The sequence below is a fragment of the Anas platyrhynchos genome, chromosome 6 (assembly GCF_047663525.1).
Source record: "Anas platyrhynchos isolate ZD024472 breed Pekin duck chromosome 6, IASCAAS_PekinDuck_T2T, whole genome shotgun sequence".
Taxonomy (NCBI): Eukaryota; Metazoa; Chordata; class Aves; order Anseriformes; family Anatidae; genus Anas; species Anas platyrhynchos.
The window spans coordinates 39,047,755-39,062,375 of NC_092592.1; the positions used below are offsets into that span (position 1 = coordinate 39,047,755).

The window sequence follows — 14,621 nt, forward strand, 5'->3', positions numbered from 1 at the left end:
TCAGTATATTTGACTTCCTGAATAAAACTGTTTGTAAAAGCATCATTAGAGTCCATAGTTCACAGTTTTTAAAGAAACTAAAGTAAATCCTTATTTCAGGGATCAATAGATAATGTGTTTGAATACTGGTCAGTCACTACCTCCTGTCCTCTGGAAAGAGTTCATCTTCTTGAACCATCCCATCGTATTTATATCAAAAATAGTGCTATTCCTACCTCACTAAAACAGGAACGGTTTGTAAAGGAAATGAGATACTGGTTTGTCACAGCTACCACAAAGTTTTGGTCTCGTTTGAATTTTCTGTGTTGAAAAGTAGTCAGTTTTGGTCAAGCTGGTGCAGTTAGTCTTGTGATAAGTCTGCTTTTGTGGTTCTAGAAATGCATTTTGCATATCTGAATAAGCATGTACTAATTAAAAGTCACAGACTGTTAAATATCATGGATCGTTAATGATTTTCTTCAGTCTTTCAGCTGAAGCAGGGAAGGGTTTCTGCAGAATAGGAGGAGGAACCTCTGTGAGCCTCAAGCATTAACACAGAATTTGTTTGGATTTAGGTATTAGTGGAAGGAGAAGGTTGGGAAGCTGCACGGATATGCAGATAAGTTCAGGATTATATTCTGCCGGGGGAATTGCATTGGTTGAGAAAAGCTAAAGATGAGTGAGCCACTAGAGGAGCTCCTTTGGCCTCTGTTGTGCAGAGAAGTGCTTCGTTGTCAGCGCTGGTAGGTGAGGAGGCAGAGTTGGTGGTCAGGAGCCACGGCAAGTGACCCCCATGGTTGTGGTACTGCATTTAACAGAGCACCTCTGTGTTTCAGTGGGAAATCCCTCTCCAGTCTAAGCAGCATGGGGCAGCAGCTGCCTGCGGCACTCATGCTTGCTTGCATGAGTAATTTGGCAGAATTGTTCTGGTTTCAGGCAGGACCACCAATGATGGGTGTTCCTAGGTGCTGTGATTTGGTCCCCAGAGCTGAGCCAAAGGCTTCTGCTTTGGAGAGGTGCAGAAGCTGCTCAAAGCCCCAGTTCTTCCAGGCTTTCTCCTGAGGTTTGAATTCTCTACTGCCCTTTTCAGGGGCAGTGAGATTTCCTCAACGTCTTTGCTGTCTGGTGAGTTTAGAGATGACCAGCAGGGTGCACAGGAAGCATTTTTCCATGTTTTACTAGCTTACATTGAGCATAATTGGGTTGTGTCATATCTTTCCCTAGTTCTAATCGGGAAATGTAAAGTTTGACCAGACCAAATAACTTTAAATCTGCAGATTTTGTCACCTCCCTATCTGTCCTTTTTCCAGGTCATTGAAGAATGGCTTTTCTTTCATTTGTGTTGTCGAGATGCCAGTGCAGCTGCTTGTGAAAGACTGTTGTGAAAAAACTGTAAGTAGTTAGAGCAGAAAAAGTAAAGGGCAGAAGTAAGTGATTCACCTCCTAGCCGTTTGTCACCTGTGTCATGGGGTTAGATATATGACGATGTCAATATTTTGAAGTCAGTTTTATATTTTTTGAGGAAAATCCTTTAGATGCATTTTGTATCATAATATTATTCCCAGTGATCCCCTCCTATTCCACAAAGCTGTACATTTTGTTTGTGTGCCTATATGTTACTCCTGAAGCAAGAGTTTTGCTTTATTATTGAAGAATCATGATGTGCATCATTTAGAAAATATTCCCTGCAGGTTCTTCTTTCACCAGCTCAAAGTCACTTTAAGGAAGGCATTGCCTTATCTCAGTAACACATATTTGAAAGTCATTTAGTGAGCAAATTGCCAGATAATTGCATTGGTGGTAATTGCATCTTAAATTGATCTGCTGTTGAGAAAAATGCTGAAAATGAACTGTTCTTAATCTTGATATGAAAATATTGGTTCTGTTATATTAATTAGCATGCTGTGAAATAAGAATATTTTTTTAAGGGAGATGCTTAAGCTGATCTGTTTATTTTTAGTTAGTGCCTTTAGTTGGTTCCCTGGAAGAATCAAAGCTCTGTGCCTGTGTGAGAGAGAGAGAAAAGTTTATAGGTTGTCAATCAATGAAAACTCGAAAGGTTTTCCATAAAACAGGAGTTCTGTGGCATATCTCAGGGATTTTGTGTAGCTCTGTCAAAATACTTTTTTTCTCTTTCCTTCAACCCTGCTGTGTTCATAACTGTGTCACTGTTGAATCCGTTATGGGCAGCAAAACTTCTGGGTTGATCTGAAGGGGTTTGAGAGATTGACCTGACCAGGAAATAGCATTTCACTGCCTGTTGTACTTTGACCTGTAATTTTTCCCGATACTTCATTCCACTTCTTGTAAGCTAGCTTTCTGTTTGTGCATTTCTTCCTGTAGCTGGACGGCTGCATTTTCTTTCACTGACCTGGGTACACAAGGGATGACCATGAGGTCCAGAAATGTGAGGAGTTTGATTGACTGCTTCTTGCACTTTTTCCACACAGTTTTAAAGCTTTCATGGCAGTTTTGGTGATGGCTGGAAACCTTTCCTTCAGACATGCTGGAGTTCAGTTTCATGGGATGTTTATAACTTTATTTGCTCTCCTCCCACAAGTATGCTTTCTCTTTCCTTTAGAGTTGACCTACCTGACCCATAGACAAATAAAAGGTCTCTTGGAAGCCAGTGTGTTTTGATTGTACACGTTATAGGGGTTTGGTTGTTGATACACTTTTCCTTGAGAGGACAAGATGGGTACATGAAGTATTCAGAAATTGACCTAAGTTTAGTTACCATCGCTTTTGTTGATAATTAGCCTTGTGGCTTTGTGCTATCCAGCGATCTCATTTTATTAATTTTAATTTTAATTTTAATCTTTATATAGTGTAGTCCTATGATACAGAGAAAAAATTCAGATAGTGAAAGGAGTGCAAAATCAGTTGGAGCCTAGAAATGAATTGCAATCCCATTATTTTTTTTCGTTCTTTTTTTTTTCTTCCCAGCAATATGACTATGGTTCTTTGGTGGCCTTTCAGGGAATGTATGTGGTGTATTTGAGTATAAAGGGAGAAGAATTCAGTGTATGATTTCTTTTGAGAATTGCTCTGGAGCTGCTTCTGATAAGGCTAAGATATGTTTTATGAGACAGCTAACTTGCACTAAATTGTACATTAATGACTTCAGCTGGAAAATAAGATCGTAGGCACAAAATATGCGTGCCACAGGGCAGGTTTCTGTCACTAACGTCTGATGTGATGGAAAAGGAAGGGATCTGCTTCAGACACAATGCAGAGCTGCTTGCAGATGTAGTTCTATTTCTCTATTTCTCTATTTCTCGTTCTATTTCTCTCCATCACTGCAGTGTGCTGTGTGTACAACTCCATTTATTTGCTGTTGAAAGGTGTGCGAAATGGGGACAAGCCAACATCTCCTTCTTAGGGGGAATGGTACACAGGGGTTTAGTAGGTCTGCGAGGCCATAAAGGCCATCTGGGGGACAGGACATCCCTGTGGGCCCGCTGGGGTTGGTGTGTGACAGTTTTTGGGACTCTGAAAATGGAGTTGTGGTTAAAACACTCTGACTTGGAAATAAAAAAAAAAAACTGGCTTACATTTTCCAAAGGTTTTCAGATTTGGTGGATGAGGTTGAGGACTGTCTGCTGACTTTTTTTCATGTAGCTGGATCACAGGTAGATTTCCTTCATTGTTTCCCAGCGTAGAAATACGTGCAGTGTGGCCAGGCTCTCAGTAGGCTGCTCGGCTGGAAAAAGAGAGGATCTGAGTTTGTTGTGGCTTCAGCCAGTCATCCATCAACCTGAACGTCTCCTTTTCCAGTCACAGGAGGAAAATTTTAATGTTTGAGCATGGGCAGAGCATCTTGGGTTATTCCATTGAATCCATGGGATGAGCAGTTATCACATGCTAAAGCTGCAAGCAAAATACTCAGAAATCAAGGTTTCCATCACCAGGGAGGGACTACACAAGCACGCTGAATTTGGTCTATAAAACTGCTCACCCTTTCTTTGGCTGAAGTATTGTGAAGGAAGAGTTTGACAGGCAGCAGCGTTCAGGTGATCTGAAAAGATGGATCCCCTGGGGCAGCGGCGTTGGGTCTCCTGCAGTCCTGCATCGACTGCAAAACAGGTAAATAAAAGGCAAATTGACAGAATCAGTTTGTATAAAGTAATTTAACAAATGTGTCTGTGTTTGGAGATGTGTGCGCTCTCTGGGACTACAGAAGGGAGATACAGGAGGTGTGTGTGCCTCCTGTCTCGACGTGTCAGGGTAAATTTGCCCAAAAGCTGCAAGGCGCTGGGCTGGAGGAGCGCACATCTGGGCACGTAGCACCTGTGCACGTGTGTATTACACTGCTTTCATACTGAAGATCTCCGAGATGCTTTTTTAAACCTGTTTCTTCAGAATGGCTTGTCAAAAGGAAGGAAGGTTGACCACTGTGTTTCATATTCTCTGAAGCTAAAAGTGTCATTTAAGTAATTTTGGAGGATTTCTGTATCTGACAAACTAAAATTAAGTGTTTATGGTGCTGTGGCCTAAGGGAATCTCGGCTCATCTTCAAGTTTTATAGTTGTCTTATTAAAAAGCTGCTGTTTAATTAGCTGTGTCATACTGGCAGTCTCTTTTTTTCTTTCTTTATGTCAGAAGAAGTAATGGGAGCACACTATTCCGATCCATAAAAACCTGGCTCGATACCTATAAAATCAGACTTTCAGCGAAAGCTTCACGTTCTTCTTCATATTAAAAGCAAAAGCATCTTCTGAAATGGGCCCTGAGGGCTGTGGTGGCTGTGTGCAGGTACTACTTGTTCTGCAGGGAAGCAAAAGGAAGGGTGTGTGGGGGATATGGAATAACAAATTACTCCTGTACCATGCGATGCCTGCCCTGGAGCAGCTGTGCGGGTGCCTGGCTTGGAGTGGGAACCCCAGCACCTCCACAGCCCCTGGGGGTGGCTGCTGAAGTGCCCCTGTGGTGTGACAAGTGCTTCTCATCAGTCCTTCCTTCTCACCCCAAACCTGCTTGTGTCCTGCCCTCAGTGTGCCAGTGAAATAAGTGAAGTCAAGGCAGTGTAAGCGAGGAACTGGAGGACAGGTTCGGCAGCAGCAGATGGCTCGGGCAGACATGCAGCTCTTGCCAGCTTTATTATTTCAGAGGATGCGATAATAAACATTGGGACAGAAAAAAATATGAATTTTTAAATTAAAAAAATAATAATAATTTTGCACTTTAGGAAACAATGGGTTTTGCAATGGGAGGAACTTCCCCACCCCATTATTTCAGTGGGTGCTCCTGGCACTCGGAGCCAAGGGGAGCGAGGGCAGTGCGGTGCCCACCAGCCCGTTCCCCTGAGTGGGGTTACAGACGCTGCTCTTGCTGTTGTCTGCTCCTGTGTTTGTGCAAATACAGCTTGCAGACTGGGAACGGAGTGTCCTGTACAAATGCCGGATTCTTTTTTAAAATTAACATACTTCTTCATTTCCAAAATAGAAATATAATTCTCTTTGATCGTGGGTCCAGGATACAGTTTCGGTCCAAAAAGCTATTCCCATGGTAACAACCCAGATTTGACCAACGGGTATTTTCCACCAAAATATTTCTGGATGAAATAGCCCGGCATCTCTAAACATAATGGTCAAATCTACAACTTGTTATGCATTTCATATTGTCTCTATTTTCTGCATGTGTTGTCTTTTAAAGAAAGCTGTTCAGGATTGGTGGGAAAACAGAGTGACTTTTTTTTTTAACCCCTTTCCATAAAGGAAAACATTCCTTTATGCAGAATCCAACATACAGAGTAAGGAAGAGAAATAAGTGTTTTTAAAAATCCTTACAAAATTATATTTTTTTGTGAGCTATAAGAAAATCTGCTGTAAATACTCTGAGAAGCACTTGCTTGTGATAAATCTTTCCCAAGAGCACATTTCTATATTATTACTGTTATTGTACTATTAATCAGATACAGTTTTTTCTTCCCCTTCTATTCCTTAGTAAATGTGCTTGAGTGTAACAATTCTTCTTAATATCAGTTCTTGAAAAGAATTGATAGGAATCTGAATGCTAACCGGTGCCTTGTCAGGGATTGAAAATACACAGGTGTTTATCAACGGTAATGCCATCAGGAATTCCAGAGGCGATTTTTAAAGCATATTCAATAATAAAATCTCAGTTTATTCTGGAGAATAAAGGACAGTAAATGCATGCTGCTGTTGACACCAGCTGTCTCTGGAAAGCAAATATTATTTGGGTTGTTTGTTTGTAGACAGCAGGAGCAGCGACAGCGACATTCCTGCACGATCGGGCAAGCCCTCGGAAAATCAATGGATGGATTTTCCATCAGGCGGTGCCTCTTGCCAGCCTGTTTCTGTTGAATGATACCGCCTCACGTTAGCATATGCTTGTGCACTCAGTGTTAGCTAACGTCCTCGATAGCCGAGCAGCAGCAGAAGGGGACTGTATATTTATATTGCGTATTAATAGCACGTGGCACAAATGGTCAGCGTGGGTGCATGGAGCGAGGTCTGCTTGCAACCAGGCTGGGGAGCGTCAGGGCTTCGTGCTCAGTCAGATATTCCAGGAAGGTTTGCCGTCCTGCCTGCAAGCCTCTGTTTCTGCTTTGGAGAAGATGTCTCATCATCTTTTGATTTATTTCTCATTGTATTTTCCCAGTTACTGGGCCTCTGCCAGTTCCTCTTCCTTCCATCTTGAGCGATGCTTTCAACCTGCCTGTGTTGCTTGAAATGCACTGCTCAAAATTATCTGCTAATTAAACACTGCGCTGCCAAGATTTGAAGTCCAGCCCCCTTAAAAAAAAAAAAAAAAAAAAAAGTTCAGAAGGACTTATGAGGACTTCATTCATGAATAGGTAATGGCAAAGTGCAGCCCTTTGGCCTCAGTTCCTAATGCTGCAGCGGGGAGTTCCTCCACATTCTGTCATTTTTCTCCCACCACGACTTGGACACTGGCTTTAAACCTGTGATGTGAGGTGTTTGTACCTGTGAAGGTCCCAAAGGAGCCATAAGCCTTCCAGAAGGGAACAGAGCTGCCCCGTGTTCAGCGCTCAACTTTTCTTTTGGTGTGCCTTCCTGATTCCACGTTACCACGCGCAGCTACAGCCGTGTCTCAGAAACCAGCTGGCACCCATCTGCTCCCAGCCACTGCAAGTTTTTCATTCTCCTGTTTACATATGTCACAAATGCATTTTTCTGATTGCTTTAACCCAGTTTCTGCAAACCATGGATGAAACTGGAGAGGTGGTTCTGCCTTTGTCCGTGGGCTTAAATGCAGTAAAAGAAGCAATTGGATTAGGGGGTGGGAGTGGGGAGTGCAAACGCATACAAAGGTTGTAAAACGCCTGCTCAGCTCCTTCCTTCCTTGAAAGCCCTTCTGCTAATCCTTGAGCAGTGCTGTTAACTGGAGGCAAGAGCTTGGTGTGTTGCTGGAGAAGGTGGAGTTGAGGTGAGCCTAGAGGGGAGCCCCCAGAGGAGGACATCGGTGGCTGATGGCGTGCACGGACACGAGGGGAGGGCTGCGTTCACCACCTGCCTTTTCCATCCAGGACTGAGCTGTGCCAGCGTTCCCTGCCCTGTACTTCCACATTTCCCTTGCATCAGAGAACTGCAGGGTGGCTGGCGGGGAGGAGGAAAGGCATCTCCCCGAGCAGGGGCCGCGTGCTCGGCTGCCAGGAGCAGTGCCCAGGTCAGCGCGCTCTGGTCACGGCAGTTTTCTGTAATAGAAATCTTCTGTAATAGGAATCATCTTTTGTCATTATCGCTTCCATAACAACCTTCCAGGATGTCTCCTGGGCTGCATTTTTATTTCAGAGGTATAAAATGAGAATAATCAAAAGAAAGGAGGGTGCATAGCTGTATTGTCTTCCTTGAGCTATGACCCTTTTTGTGTGCTGCTTTGGAATTGGAAGGCTTCTTTGCAGGTTCAGAGTAACAGTCCAGGCAAAAAACATCGACCCAGAAGCAATCACCACGTTTCCATCTCTCAGTACATGCAGTCGCTACTGACTGGTGTTTATGGGGGAAATTTCGGCACTGTTGGGCTGCACGCTTTGTGCAGGTCCCAAAAAAACACTCCTTGCAGCAGCTCTGCCCAGCCTTCTCCTGTGATGCAAAATTAGATGTATTACATGAAAAAACAAATACAACTATTCCTGTCGCATTCCTTACAGGTCTGGTTAAGCCAAACCTTTAATTTCTGTTTGCTTTTAGGCCGTGGGATCAGAAAGTATTGAAACTAGGGATTGCCTACCTTCCAGCTGGCAATTCACGCTGATGATCTTGTGCAGTGTCCGTCTTCTCCAGAAACCCAGCTGTAATGTGCGTGCGATGCTTACAGATACGGGCGTGTACTGTAACTCGGCCTGTGCACAAAATAAAAAAATCTTTCAGATATTAGAAAATAACTATGTGGGCTTTGCTGCCAGGAGTGGCGGTGTTTGAGCAGCTGCCTGCTGTCAGTCTGGCTTGCAGGTGAGAACCTTAATTTTCAGACAAACCGAGCACTGTGGGCTGTGGGCTCTGCGTGCCCACGAGCTATGCCTTTGCAGGTTTGTTTCCAAAGTATTTCTTTTTTTTTTTTTTTCCCAATGCCATATGCTATACCCCATGACTGGGAAGGTCAGATGTGTGTCTGTCTCAGCAGGTAGCACCAGCAGATTTCTTTTTTGGGTGGAAAGGGAATTTTCCTCCAGCAGATGGTCAGTTCCTGTCCTCTGCGCCTTGCACACTGTCAGTGAAATGCTTTCAGTTGGTCCAAACCAAAAAGTGTGAAAAAGTAGGAAAAGTATGTTGATAAATAAAGTTTTAGTAATTCCTTTTCTGTGTTGCTACCTAATTCAGTTGGGATCGTTAGAATAATTACAAAAGCAAGTGCTGTATTAGTACAGAGGTGTTCCCTAGTCTCTTCACTGGTGGCTCCCTCTGGAGTGTGACAGTGGGGACATGGCACGTGTCTCCTTGTCCCCAGTGCTGTGCTGGTGGCCCCATGAAGGGCAGTGTCTGGTTTGTGCAGCAGGGCTCGGTCATTTCCATGCAGGAGCCCAGTTGTGCATCGTCACCCTTCTCATCGTGCTGCCAGGGCAGGATTTGCAGTACTAAAGCACACCCCAAAAAACCTAAATACACACTGTCAGCTGACTTCACCCAAACTGATGTGACCTCTTTTTTCCTTTGAAGTGTAAGCAGTAAAGGGAAGCGAAGCAGGTTTCGGTGTTGGTTTTTATTTGCAGTCTCTGCTGAGCCCCATCGTGTTTGCATCCAAAGTGTATTTACTTTACCAGCCTGCTCTGCTGTCGTGTGACAGATTGATGCAAGGACACGCTGCTGCAAGGATCTGCACGTGCAGCACAGTTCATTAGGAATATGTAATCAGATTTAAATCATTAGGTATTCTCTAAATGACTACGTTGGTGTCATATCCCTTCTCTGTATTATGAAAGGGAGAGAGCAAACTGAAAACGCGGCTTGTTGGGGGCTTTTTGTTGTTTTTATTTTTATTATTATTATTATTATTATGACTTATGTGCCATACTTAGAAATTTAAAAGTTTGGTGTCAGAAAATATTGGAGAAGTTATCACTGTCATTTTCCTTTTAATAAAATGCTGCCTGTTGGGAAGGTACGGCCCTGCATTGTAAATTAGTTTGAGCTGCATTTTGCCCTCAGAAGGGGGCTTTATGGGGAAATAAGGTTTCCTTCATGCAGGGAATTGCTGTCGGAAGCTGTTGCAGAATCATCCTCTGCTGTCCCCCCTGGAACAGCAGCTTCAGGAAACCACAGACCTCGCATTTGGGGTGGTTAGTTGAGCCCAGGGCCTTGGCACGATGCAGCAACCTGCCCTTTGCTGCCTGTGCCTCACGTTCCCATTTAAGAGCATATAAACCTGGCAGTAAATCAGACTGCAGTCTGCTCCTCTCCTGCAGCATGCTTCAAGAGCACCAGCCCCTGCGTTTCAGAGGCAAAGACAAATGCAGCAGCCTGCAACTTCACTGAAATAAATTGAAAAACATCCTCCAGTACGAATTTCAGTGTATCCAAGCTGCACAGATCAATAGCAAGTGATGCAACCCCTCTCTTGTAGGTAGGAAACAAAGGAATAAATGGATGTGGTTTAGCTTCATCTGTGTAGAAGTTAACAGGGATGTTTCTCTGTGTGTTGATCTGAGCTGCAAGTCGGAGGAATCATTTCCTCTGCCACCCAGCACATTGCTCCTTCCAGCACTGTGGTGCCCACGGCGGGTGCCATCGCTGGGGGTGCTGCACCTTGCGAGCCATCACGTTACGGGCTGGCCAAGGGGAGCTGCAGGTCCCGAGCAGCTATACTGGAAAATCTCCATGGCAACCCAGGAAAATAAGGGCCCCTTCTGGGAAAATGAGAGATCTCAAATTCTCTTGCAGCCAAGAAATATTATTAGTGTCTGGCTGTAGTGCTGTCACATTCTTCTTTCAAAGTTTCTCATTGCTGAAAACAAATCGTGATGGGGATTTTTCTAATGCTTTTGTAAAGGCCCTTGTAGATCAGCACTGTTGGCTCAATAAAAATAAAGGGGAATAAACCCAAAGTATTGAAGAAATGCAGCATTAATTACAGTCATAAAGTTATCAAGTGCAAGTTGTGTGTATCCCCATTGGAGTGTTTGTACATAGGTGTAAAAACAAACAAACCAGCCACCAGAGCACCTTGATTTTGTAAGGGAAGCTTAAGTTATATTTTCTCGTTCTTATTTAAAGCCATCGGAGGACATATGCATGCATCCAGTCATTTTCTTAAATGCAAAACATGTTCTTAATAGCGAGCTCCTCTGCTGCTCCTCAGTGCATCAGTTCACTCTAGTTCTTTATATGCAAAACGTGCAGAATTGGTATTAAATTTTATCTGGAAGTTACTGAATTATTAAAAGTCTTGAACAGAACTGTGGAAAAAAAATGAAAAATCGATAATTACAAAGCAGCGTGCTACTGAGTCAGAGCCTGTTTTGCATTGAATTATCATTTCACGTCCTCTTCAGCTAAGAAGCTGAACTATTTAAGAAAATACCATATGATATTACATATGGCGTTTTAATAACACCTATTTTACTCTGCTTCTGCTTAACCACTAAATGCTAAATGTAAAATTTCAAAGCACCCCTACCCCTTCTCACGAGAAGTCCAGCCAACTTGTCAAGCTTCGCCGGTTGTTCTCATGGCACGCATCTTGCTACCCTGCCTGCAGTGACCTCGACCTCTATCATAAAGTAAGACTTCAGTATTTTAACCTGGGTAGGAAACACACTCACAGGTCTCCAAATAGCAGTACTGCTGCTCAGGGTGGCTGGAGTTTGGTTTTGTCCATATTGATAACTTAGATTACTGGAGCGTTTTGGGTTGATAGCCTAAATCCATACATTTTTAGATATTTAAAAGAAGCAAAAGATTCCTGATGAAGTTTGCCAAAGCATGGAGGCACCATGCTTTACACCTTGTGAAAGTACCCCTTCACAATTCCCCTTATACCTGATTCGAAGAGCCGACGTGGTGGGTTACTTACTCTTAAGATATTTAGAAGCGAATATGAGCTGTTTTCAAACTGTAGGTTTGCATGCTGTGATTTTATCTATGGGAAACAACTTTTCTCATAGAAACTTAAGAATTGTAGGGAACTTGCTGAAATATTTTTAGCCTTCTACATAATTTGGGAAGTACCACTTCTTCGTTATATATAAAACCAGTTCCCGAGGTTAACTAGGAATACAAGATAATGAACAAGCTTTACTCAGAAAAGGCATTTTAAGGGTTTTTTGTTTCGTTGGTAGTTTTTTGTTTGTTTGTTTGTTTGTAACTGCAGCCTTAGAATTAAGTTATTTTGGGGAAATATATTTTGGTCCATTACATCAATTTTTCCTAAGGTGGAACTTGAAGTTCGCAATAAAGAGCTGACCTCTAAACCTTTCCTCCCGTTATTAACATTTGAAGACTGCGATGGCTTTCCTCTGTTTGTTTATACGTGGAAAAAACCTGACAGTTGAATAGATGAGCTCCATATGCCATTTCCTTCCTGAGAAAGTGGGATGACCTTTCTGAACGTACGGACAGGATGAGTATGGGCTGTACATCATTTGGATCATTCAAGCCCATTATTTTGAATATTCTTGTCTCCATTGAGATATTAAAGCTAGGGATTAAGTTGCCTGAATTGAAAAGTAAAAACTCACCTGAAACACTTACTGACAGTAAATACCTGAAATTAGAGAATCAGAAGCTCTTAGGTTTAATAAACTGTGATTTGACCAAACGATCCTTAGTTTGTGGATGTCGTGAGGCTGCAGAGATCCTGCCTTGGCTGTTTCGCAAGCAACACGTAAGCAAATCAAAAGCTTTGCTTTTTTTTGTCAAAAGTCAGTGCAGCGAGCCCTACCTAGTGGTGCCTTTTGCAGTCCATTGTGGTTCCTTGTTGTTGAGGGATATAGAAGAATCTCTGGCGCCAGTTCTAAAAGAAAGTGCCTTAATTACTGCTGTAATCTTCGCCTGTGCTGCATTTGAACGCTGAAGCTCCAAGGACACTTTACAAGTACGTTAGAGGTATGTGCTAGACTTCACTTGAGTGTTTGAAGTTGTATTTTTTTCAAAGAACAGTTCCCAAGTTAACATCAAAATGGAACATTTTCAGATCTTTTTGGACATATCTGGGAACGCTCTGTGAATTTGCTATCAAGCCCTCATAATTATTCCAGATTACTGTGTTACCAATGAGCCTATATAAAATATGCATCTGAAACAGCCCCGAAGAAAACTTAAAGCTGATTTTAATGCTTTGGGCTTAAATTTGAAGGGCTTTGCTGGGTTTGCTTGAAGAAATTCAATAAATATGTATTGGCTGTACTAGCCTAAGTGGCTGGGAGAACTCAGCGATGTGAATGGATTGTAATCCTTTGGTTAACAAGAATGGATCAGGAAAGTATTACAGGCTTACAACTCCCATTGTCATGAGCGTGCAGTGCATTAGCCTGCCTTTCACCAGCGATGGAGTCTTCCCTTTAAGTCAAGGTACCTGTTGCATAGAGGCAATGCCTACTTTGGGTATGTCGCAGTGCGTTCCAGCAGATGAATTAAATAAAAAATCTCTGCAGGTGATGTTTATCAAATTATTCACAATCAAAATAATACCTAAGTAATTTAAACGTGGTTACAATTAAGATAATCTCGCCAGAGAGCTCCCATCAGGCAGCCATAAACACTCTCCTGCCCTGTCAGGGGATGCAGAGCCTGGATCGAAGATTTTTGTCCTCGTCTCGAAGGGGTTCCCTCCCCGCTTGGGTCGGTGCCTTGCTTTCCGAGTATGTGTGATGCCTCTTACAACCCAATAAAAATGTGCTCGCTTTCAGCTAAACAGTGTACTTCATGTTGATTAGGAGGAATGAAAGATTACAGGAGTATAAAAAGACAAGTAAAAATCCTGAAAATCTTATAAATGAGTGTTCCTGCCTCTTTGACGGTTATTTACGTATAAACACGTCTTGTTTTCCAAGTAGTCTTCATTTTGGTGAAGAACCGAGCCCTACATCTCTGCTGTGAGATCCAAGTATGCATTTTAGAAGTGACACCCAAACACTCTGCCTGTTCAGTGGCTGTAGCGAAGTTCAGGTAAGGCAGATTGTGATTCAGATCATCGGTGCTCTACATTTTGCAGCTGTCACATTTCGGATTCTGTTTAATTTCTTCTGGATTAATGTTGCCTGTGTATTTGGAATACTAATCCTTTCTTTTTTCGGCCAATATCTTAGAAATACTGACAAAGTTTGCATGGAATCGTGGTTTAGCAAAGCTGAGATGCCGGGAGAGCTAAACGGAAGATTTATTGTTGTAGAAGATTCTCCCCGGATTTAGGATTAAAGAAAAAATGCGGCACAGGTGCTCGTCCAGGAGAAGGATCTGAGCCTCCCTTGTGGAGGTCGCTGTGTGCATCTTGCTGCTCGGTTTTCTGAGCCAGCAGGATGTAAATATCCAGGAAGGAAAAATAAAAGGTTGAGTGTAAACCTCTCAGATCAAAGGCCATCTGGCATCCTCTGCTCATCTCTGACGGACAAAACTTGTCTTCACTTTTCATACACAAACAATCAGCCGCTGCCCCAAATCTCTGGATTTTCTGGGGCTGGGAATAGGAGAGTTAGGGGACGAGAGCTGTGACTGACACTGCGTGCTTGCTTAGAGCAGATTCTCATGGGAAGGGGTTTTTGACCTACACCTTTTTGACACAGACGTTAACGTAGGTGAGGACGTGTCATGTTTAAATGTTTTTGCTGCAGATAATACTTATTTATCCCGGGAAGCTGAAGTTGTTATGACACTTCCATAATTATAACTGCAGTGGAAAGAGAGCTTATTTTCTATATATAGTGGTGATATTTAATTTATAATTCTCTGCTCTTGTTTGGGGCAAGAAAAGCTCACTCTCGCTGTCGTGTTTCTGAAGCAGTGAATGTGACTGCTGAGTGCGTAGGCAGCGATGAAACTAATTTGGAGGCCGTGCATACAGTTACAGACTTATGCTGCACTCCTGCACTATTAAAATGGCTGAGTGAGGCTGTGAGACCCTGCAAGAGACGCAGGCTGTGGTCAGGGGCAGTGAGGTGGCACGAAACTTGGCTGAACTGGGGGGCTCCAAGGGGAGCATGAGTGGGGCAAAACAGGCTCGCA

General features: G+C 43.0%; 1 protein-coding gene across 3 annotated transcripts in view; it reads left to right on the forward strand.

Moving 5' to 3' along the window:
* The window catches only part of PTPRE (protein tyrosine phosphatase receptor type E), a 92,672-nt gene that overhangs the window by 24,416 nt on the left and 53,635 nt on the right, over positions 1 to 14,621 (forward strand). The window contains exon 2 of one of the 3 annotated variants that reach the window (XM_027460261.3): positions 1,290 to 1,371. The exons of the other annotated variants lie outside the window; for them this stretch is intronic. The gene's annotated coding sequence lies outside the window, so the exon portion shown is untranslated. The remainder of the gene's footprint in view (positions 1 to 1,289; positions 1,372 to 14,621) is intronic. 3 annotated transcript variants of the gene reach the window in all.